Below are 10,333 nucleotides of genomic sequence, written 5' to 3'. Positions count from 1 at the left end.
GCTTAGTTGCTCCGCCGCAGGTGGGATCTTCCCGCACCAGGGCTCGAACCCGTGTCCCCTGCATTGGCAGGCGGATTCTTAAACACTGTGCCACCAGGGAAGCCCCCATGTAATTCTTTTTTTTTTTTTTTTTTTAAACATCTTTATTGAAGTATAATTGCTTCACAGTGGTGTGTTAGTTTCTGCTTTATAACAAAGTGAATCAGCTACACATATACACACGTTCCCATATCTCCTCCCTCCCGCATCTCCCTCCCTCCCACCCTCCCCATCCCACCCCCCCAGGCGGTCACAAAGCACTGAGCTGATCTCCCTGTGCTATGCGGCTGCTTCCTACTAGCTATCTATTTTACATTTGGTAATGTATATATGTATATGTTAACTGCAGGTGTGATTAGCATATGAAGTTATGGTGTGCCACGAGAAAACGATACAGAGCCCAACTAGTTTGAAGGCAAAGATGGTCTGCGAAGACTTTGCAGAGAAAGCAACAGTAAAACTGGGCCCCAGTGGGGATTATAAATTGGTTAGACAAATGGGAGGAGAGATATGGTGAGTAAAATGCTCAGGCACATTGAGGAGGAGAAATTGGTGGTAAGAGAACAGACCTGAGGCAGAAGAAGCAGGAGCCAGGTAAAGCAGAGTTATTCAGGCTTTGCCTAAATCTTATACCTGCCCATCTCGGCCTGTTGCTCCTTCTGTCCCCCCCTCCCCAACTCTCATCCCTACTTATCGAGAGCCATTTCAAGAGCCACTTTTCCAGGAAGCTTTTGCTGACTTCTTACCACCCCCCAGAATATCACACTCTTTTATGCTCTGATAGCATTTTCAATCTGTATTATTTTACTCGACAACTCACCTTGTATTGAATATATTGCATTTACTTATGCCTGTGTCTTTCTACCCTACTAGATGTTTAGTTCCCTAAGTACTCCTCAGTCACAGGGGTATCCCACAGAGTGCCTGGTCCAGCATCTAACGTATAGTAAGATGGTCAAAAACTATGTTTACTTAAATTGAGAAAAATTACTTTTGAATTGCCATTGTATTTTTACCAGTGATCCTTATGCACAAAGTCAGACATTTAGAAGTTGTCTTTGGTGTTCTTTTCATAAAGTGATTTAAAAGTATCATTTGAAAAATGTAAAACTTGTTTAACAGTCTAATCCCCAACTTAAAATATTCTTAAGCTGATGAGTTCTTTTTCCTCCTCTCCTTGTTTCTTCTTCCCTTCCCTCTTCCATTACTGTCATGCAGTTACAGACAGACTTTTGTTCCATTACAGGAAGACTACAGTATGTGATAGCATTCATCATTAGTGAAGGTTGAATGACTCTTAAAATGGAGTTGGCACTAATAGGGAATTTCTAACAAATACATACTTGGTGTTTTCAGCATATAAATATTTTTTTAGTCCTTCACATTTATTAACAAAATCAAATGATGTTTTCCATGTTGAGAAGGACAACAAAACCTTTTTTATTCATAGAGACCCATTATATCTTTTTAAACAATAAGAAGGGCACTGTTTATAATTCTGGAATTTGTAGTTAACATAATTATGAAGCTATCTTCATTTTGTAATCTGTACCATGCAAAATTCATTTTAAAAAGTTCTACTTTTGAAAAACTTAAGGAACTTCCATGTAAATATAATAAATGATTACTCTGCACAGGTAATTGGATTTCTTCTCAAGGCTAAGTTACATTAAACAAGACAATCTGATTCAAGAGTCTCACCAGTTTAGGGTTGCCAGATTTAGCAAATAAAAATACAGGATACCCAGTTAAATTTGAATTTTAGTCAAATAACATAATTTTTTAGTATAAGTATGTCTCATGTAAAAATTGTTATTTATCTGAAATTCAAATTTAACTGGGCATCCTATATTTTATCGGCAAATCCCACAACTAATTCCTTTACTGTTATATTCCAGTACATGTTATCCTCTAGAGAACCTTGCTCTCTGATGGAGGATAATAAACTGCTGAAGTTTCTCTTGGTTTCCAAGGATGAATCGTCCTGGGAAGTCTGTAAGTGATTTCTAGAATTAACCATTTCCGTGATGCAGTCATTATCTCCACAGTTGGCCCTGTAATAGCTAAGCTTTAACAAGATAGTTGTGAACACAAGATTTTACTGGTAGTGTGCCTTTGATGGGGCACCTTTCCCACCAGTTGCTAACTGCTCTCAGAAATTCTCTTTGATCCTTATCCAAACCTACTCTTAAATAAAAACCTAAACTAAATCTGACTGCATTAAAATTAAAAACTTCTCTATGACAAGACATTTAATAATTATGAATAGAGCCACTGTAGATATTCATTTCTCGGGTAAACACCTAGGAGTAACTTCTGTATGACTGTACCATTTTGCATGCCCACCAGCAGCACACAAGAGTTCCAGCTGCACTACGTCCTTGTCAGCACTGGATATTGTCAGATGTTTTTGTTCTTTAGCAGTTCTAATAGTTGTGATATTTAGAAAGGTCGAGTGATTTGCCCATGTTCAAACAGTTAGCTAAGTTATAAACGACTGCTTATAAATGCTACTGAGCAGAATCCCAGACCCTGTAAGTTCTCCTTAACCATACCACGTGTTGGGGAGGATGCAGAAGAACTAGAACTCTCTTACCCTGCTGGTGAGAATACAAAATGGTACAACTACTTTGGAAAATTTTTGGCAATTTGTTAAAAATTTAAACATATGACCTAGCCATTCCACTCCTAGATATTTAGCCAGGAGAAATGAAAGCATGTCCACATATAGCAACTTTATTAATAACAAATACTTAAAACAACCCAAATGCCCATCCACTGGTGAATGGATTAATAAATTATTGCATATCCATACAGTGGAATACAACCCAGCAGTAAAAAGGAACAGATGATACAGGCAACAAATTCGATGAATCTCAATTATGCTGAGTGAAAGAAGCCAGTCAAAAAAGAGTACACACTTTGACTGCATTTATATAAACTTATAGAAAATACACATTAGAGCGACAGAAAGCAAGTCATTGGGTTTTTGGAAAGTTGGTGGGGGTCGTGGCGTGGGTGGCCTGGGAGGGAGAGATTACACAGGGGCCAAGGAAACATCTGGGGGTGACGGTTGTGTTCATTATTTTGGTTGTTGTGATGATGGTTTCATGGGTGTACACATATGTGAAAATGAATGAAAGTGTATACTTTAAATGTGTGCAGATTGAATGTAAAGGAAAACAATCTTCTAAAACAAAAAAGGATAGGGAACATGCAAACCCAAAGTCACTGTGGTTGGCTAGTACAAAACTCAAGTTTAATCAAGTCAGTGTGTTTTTTTTAGCCTGGGGAAAGCAAGGAGAGATTTGTGCTTTTTCCCACCTACATATGTTATGACCCTTTTGAGGTTCCTTCATCTGACCAGAAATCTTAAGATCTTCCTGCTAACATAGGTAAAATAGACGCAGTATATTATTTTTCAGTGTTGAGTATAAATAGAAATCCTATTTTTCATAATTTACTGAAGCTAATTTATGTAACCTTTTCCTCTAATTTCTGAACATTTCTCAAATACCTTTTTGAAACACTGATGCTATTAAATTGAATATTTTACTGTAATGACTTTGAGTAGTCACTCTTGAATTAGATTTTATGTGACCTTCATTTCTTGTTACTAGAGTTTATACTGTTTCATCCTGTTTAAGTTTCTAGTTTAATATCCCAAGATTCCTCCCTTATAGTTTTATTATACTTTCTCTGATTCACTGTGTCTTCAGCCTCCATCTGTTTTCTTCATTGTTTCAAGGTTCCTTCTCTCCTCAGTGCCAGTCATCTGCCTCACCTCCCTTTAGCCTTCTCTTGGAACACATCCTCAAGCATTTAACCTGGCCTCTGGCAATTTTGCTGAGTTATATCTTACTAGTCCTAAATAATTGACATGAGAGATAAGGAAATGGTTAATGTCTAAAAGAGAGTAATAATATTAAAAGGACTTTACATGCAGAAATCAGTGGGTTTTTTTTTTTTTTCATTCATTGGATCAGTAGAGTGCTTTCATACCATGTACTGCTCTGGTAGAGTAGGATTTTAGCACAATGGACTCAATTTGCCAATAATAGACTTCAAAAATAAAGAACTGTCTTTAAAATTGATAAGCCTCTAGCCAGGCTGATTAGGAAAGGAAATAGAGAAGACACAAATTACCAATGTCAGGAATGAGAAAGGTGGCATCACTGCAGATTGTATCTATAGCTATTATAGGGATAATAAAGGAATACTATGAACATCTCTATGCTAATAAATTCAACAACTCAGATGAAATAGAAAAATTCATTGAAAGACACAGATTTCCTAAATTTTACTCAAGAATAAATATATAACCTGATTAACCCTATATCTGTAATCAAATGGAATTAATGTTAAAAAACCTTCCCACAAAGTAAACTCAAGGTCCAGCTTAACTGTGAATTCTACCAAACATTTAAGGAATACATAGTACTAATACTAATTTAAGGAAAACATAATACTAATTTATCACACTCTTCCAAAAATTTGAAGATGAAGGAATGGCTGTCAATTCACTCTATGAGGCCAGCTTTACTCTGACACCAAAACCAGACATTGCAAGGAAGGAAAACTAAAGACCAATATCCTTAATGAATATGTATGCAAAAATTCTAAACAAAATTTTAGCAAATAAAATCCAAAAACATATTAAACGGATAATACAACATGGGCCAAGTAGGGTTTATCTCAGGAATGTAGGGTTGGTTTGATATTCAAAAATCAATATAATTCAGCTTATTAAATTAAAAAAGAAAAACCATCAGATGCAGAAAAGGCATTTGACAAAACCCAACATCCGTTTCTGAAAAAAAAAGCTCAACAAACTGGGAATAGAAGGCAACTTCCTCAACCTGATGAAGGACATGTATGAAAAACCTACAGTTAACATCATACTTGATGATGAAAGACTGAATTATTTTCCCCAAGATTAGGAGTAAGACAAGGAGAGCCACTCTTACTACTTCTATTTAACACTGTATTGGAGGTTCTAAAGCATTCAAGAAAAAAGAAATCAGAGGCATTCAAACTCGTGAGTTTAGCAAGAATGTAGGATGCAAGATTATAAAAATCAAATGTATTTCTATGTACTAGCAATAAATAATCAGAAATTGAAATTTTAAAAATATCATTTACAATAGCATAAAAACATGTTACAGTGTATCTGACAAAGGATGGAAAGACCTAAACTGAAAACTACAAAGAATTCCTGAGATAAAATAGAGACAATCTATGAGGACATGTACCTTGTTCATAAAACCTAATATTGTTAGGAATTTTTTTGCTTCTCAAATTTAATCCCAATCAAAACGCCAGGAAGCTTTTTTGTAGAAATTGATAAGCTAATTACTAAATTCATGTGGAAATGCAAAGGACCTAGAATAGCCAAATCATCTCAAATAAGAACTAAGTTGGAGGCCTAATGCTACCTGATTTCAATAATTATTATAAAGCTATAGTAATCAAAATGTTGTTTTGGAACAAAATAGGGAGTCCAGACCCATAGAACAGAATAGAGAGTCCGGACTCATGGAACAGAACAGAGAGTCCAGAAATAAGCCTCCCATGTATGGACAATTGATTTTTCATAAAGGTGCAAAGACAATATAATGAAGAAAGGACGGTCCTGTTAAAGAAATGGTGCTGGAACAATTGGACATCCATATGCAGAAAAGATGAACTTGGAGCCATACCTCACACCATATACAAAAACTCAGAACAGATTACAAAACCTAAAACCATAACACTTTAAAAAAGAAATCAGGAGAAAATCTTTGTGACCTTGTGCATAACTGGGTTAGGTAAAGACTTCTCAGATACAACACCAAAAGCACAATCCATAAAGAAATAATTTGATAAATTGGACTTCATTAAATTTTAAAACTTTGGCTCTTGAAAAGACATTGTTAAAAGAATAAAAAGACAAGAAACAAACTGGGAGAAAATATTTGCAAAGCATTTATCAGATAAGGGACTTGTATCCAGACTATGTAAAGAACTCTAAAAACTCAACAGTAAAGAGCAAACAATGCAATTAAAAAAAAAAAAAAAAAGACTAAATATTTGAACACACACTTCTCCAAAGAAGATACATGAATGTCAAAGAAGCACATACAAATGGTGTTCATCAAGAGAATGAGAAGGCAAGCTACAGACTGGAGAAAATATTTGTAAAAGACATACTTGATAAAGGACTATGTCTTAGTCTGTTTGGACTGCTATAACAAAAATATAAACTGGGTGGCTTATAAACAAATAACTTATTTCCTATAGTTCCAGAGGCTAGGGATTCTAAGATCAAGGTGCCAGCATGGTCCAGTGAGGGCCTCCTGGAGTAGAAAGGGATGGGTTGTTCTGTGGGGCCTCTTTTATAAGGGCACTAATCCCAATCTTGAGAGCGCCATCCTCATGACCTAATCACCTCCCAAAAGCCCCACCTCCTAATACCATCATTAGGGATTAGGATTTTAACATAAGAATTTTGGGTGGACACAAACATTCAAGTCATAGCAGAATTATCCAAAATAAAGAAGTCTTAAAACTGAACAATAAGAAAACGAACAACCAGATTTGAAAATGTGCTGAGGCCCTTAACAGACACAATCACTGAAGAAAATAAACAGATGGCAAATAAGCACATGAAAAGATGCTCCACATTATATGTCATCATGGAAATACAAATTAAAATAATGAGATATATCACTACACACCTAATTAGAATGCAAAAATTCAAAACGCTGACAATACCAAGTGTTGACAAGAATGTGGAACAAGAGGAACTCTCATTCATTGCTGGTGGGAATGCAAAATGGTACAGCCACTTTGGAAGACAGTTTGGCAGTTTCTTACAAAGCTAAACATACACATGATCCAGTAATCCTGCTCCTTAGTATATACTAAAATGGGTTGAAAACATGTCCACACAAAAATCTGCCCAGATGTTAACAGCAGCTTTATTCATAATTGCCAAAACTTGGAAGCTTCCAAGTCCTTTAGTAGGTGAATGAATGAACTGTGGTACATCCAGACAATGGAGTATCATTCAGCGCTAACAGAAATGAACTATCAAGCCATGAAAAGACATGGAAAAGGCTAAGTACTATACGGTTCTAAGTATGTGACATTCTGTAAAAGGCAAAACTATGGAGACAGTAAAAAAAATTAATGCTTGCCAGGGGTTGGGGAGAGACAGGGATGAACAGGTGGAGTGAAGAGGATTTTAGGGCAGTGAAACTATTCTGCATGATACTGTAAGGATGGATACATGTTATTATACCTTTGTCAAAATCATTATACATTTGTACAACACCAAGGGTGAACCGTAATGTAAACTATAGACTTTGGGTGATAATGATGTGCACGTAGGTTCATTGATTATAACTAATGTGCCATTCTAATGTGGGAGGGAGGAGTCTGTGCTTGTGTGGTTTCAGGGGGTATATGGGAACCCTCTGTACTTTTCAATTTTCCTGTGAATCTAAAACTTCTCTAAAAAAATAAAGTCTATTTTTAAAAAGTGTTCAATATCATTAGGCATTAGGGAAATACAAGATAAAACCACAGTGAGAATCCACTACCTGCCTATTATGTTAAAATTTAAAAAGGTTGACCATACCGACTGTGGGCAACAATATGGAGGAAGTGGAACTCTCATATACTGGTGTAGCCATTTTGGAAAAATGTTTGGCAGTTTCTTAAGAAATTAAACAGACTCCTACCATATGATCCAGCCATTTCACCTTTAGGTATTTACTTAAGAGAACAGGAAAGATGTGTCTTATAAAGACCTGTATACAATTGCTTATAGCAGCTTTATTTGTTTTGTTTTCTTAATCCTTTTAACTTTATTTTTGTAAGTGCTAGTCTTTTTTTTTTTTTCTTCTCTTTTTAAATTTTGGCCACACTGCACAGCTTGTAGTTTTTCAGTTCCCTGACCAGAGATTAAACCTGGGCCACGGCAGTGAAAGCCCAGAATCCTAACCACTAGACAACCAGGGAACTCCCTCAGCTTTATTTGTAATAGCCCAAAACTGGAAATAATCCAAATGTCCATCAACAGATGAATAGTTAAACAAATTGTAGTATATCCATAAAATCAAAACTATTTACCAATAAAAATGAACTACTGATGAAACAACATGGATAATCATTATGCTGATTGAAAGAAGCCAGACAATAAAACAGTACACATTGTATGATTCCATTTAGAGTCGATCCTGGAAAAACATCGGTTTGAACTGCCTGGGTCCACTTACACATATTTTTCTCAATAGTAAATGCTACAGTACTACACAATCTGGGGTTGGTTGAATCTGACGATATGAAACTACGCATACAGAGGGCAGACTGTAAGTTATACAATTTTTGACTGCGCAGAGAATTGGCACTCCTAACCCCCACTTTGTTCAAGGATCAACTGTATATAATAATCTAGAAAATGCAAACTATAGTGACAAAGCAGAGGATGGTGGGGGAGGCAGGGAAGGATGAGCGAAAGAACAGATTAAAAAAAGGGGCCAAGGAAACTTTTGGGGATGATGGACATGATTATTATTTTGATTTTGGTGATGGTTGAATGGATGTATACATATGTCAAAATGCATCAAATTGTACATTTTATTTTTTTAACATTTATTTATTTGGCTGCGCTGGGTCTTAGTTGCAGCACGTGGGATCTTCAGTTGCGGCATGTGGGATCTTTAGTTGTGGCTTGTGAACTCTTAGTTGTGGCATGTGGGATCTAGTTCCTGGACCAGGGATCGAACCCAGGACCCCTGCATTGGGAGTGCAGAGTCTTAGCCACTGGACCACCAGGGAAGTCCCAAATTGTGCACTTTAAATATACGGAATTTACTGTATACCAATTATAACCTCAATAACACTGTTTAAAAGAAAGAGAGCTATCATCCATCATAGAACAATTATTAATGCTATCTCAATTTTGAAAAAGCTTTACTGGAATTCTTTTTTTTGACTGCGTTGGGTCTTCATTGCTGCATGCAGGCTTTCTCTCTAGTTGCAGTGAGCAGGGGCTACTCTTCCTTGCGGTGCGCAGGCTTCTCATCGTGGTGGCTTTTCTTGTTGCAAAGCACAGGCTCTAGGCGCACAAGGGCTTCAGTAGTTGCAGCACGAGGGCTCAGCAGTTGTGGCTCATGGCTCTAGAGCGCAGGCTCAGTAGTTGTGGTGCACGGGCTTAGTTGCTCCATGGCATGTAGGAATCTTCCCAGACCAGGGCTTGAACCCATGTCCCCTGCATTGGCAGGCAGATTCTTAACCACTGTGCCACCAGGGAAGTCCCTACTGGAATTCTTATCACCAAATTAGCAAGAGTGGTGTCTATATTTGAGAAGAAAAATCTACCCTTACTTTAGAAACTTGCTTGAAAATTTTTCAATTACTTTATGGCATGGTCTCCGTGGCAATTTCAACTTCAGGGAGCTGTTTATTTCTATTTGCCTTAATAGTTCTCCTACCTTTACATGTCACTGTTTACTTTGTCCCTGAACACCCTGCTAGTCTCCACAGTTTCCCTGGCGTCACCCCTCTCCATGTACCACAGGGATTAACTATGAGCTCAGAGGAAGTGAAGGATGGGAAGTGGGGGACAGAGTAGTTTTATTAGAAGACAAGAGCAGTCAGCCTAGAAAAAGATCGTTTGGAGCTGGACTAAACCCATCACCAGGATTCGGAGCTTAAAACCACTCCCAGATCACCAGTAACACTGGATGCTGATGCTACCCTATCTTCTGTTTGCGTTTATAATCAGGTTTTGACAATAGCCCAAGCTCCCAAATAGAAGATTGAGTTATAGGAAGAAACACACAGTACTCAAGAAAACAATTACATGCATGTAACTTACACCGACTTTTTTTTAAAATTGATTAATTAATTAATTTATTTTTGGCTGTGTTGGGTCTTCGTTTCTGTGCGAAGGCTTTCTCTAGTTGTGGCAAGCGGGGGCCACTCTTCATCGCGGTGCGCGGGCCTCTCACTATCGCGGCCTCTCTTGTTGCGGAGGGAGCACAGGCTCCAGACGCGCAGGCTCAGTAGTTGTGGCTCACGGGCCTAGTTGCTCCGCGGCATGTGGCATCTTCCCAGACCAGGGCTCGAACCAGTGTCCCCTGCATTGGCAGGCAGATTCTCAACCACTGCGCCACCAGGGAAGCCCCCGACTAACTTTTGAATAGTGAGAGCATGGGCTGCTTCTCAGCCCCAATGGAAGTCACAGCAGAGATGATCACCTTGCTATGCACATGGTAGTAATATCAGGAAATCGTAAGTAGCAACT

Source organism: Balaenoptera physalus (assembly GCF_965194825.1).
Source record: "Balaenoptera physalus genome assembly, chromosome: 2".
Classification (NCBI taxonomy): Eukaryota; Metazoa; Chordata; class Mammalia; order Artiodactyla; family Balaenopteridae; genus Balaenoptera; species Balaenoptera physalus.
Note: the sequence above shows the minus strand (reverse complement) of the source record.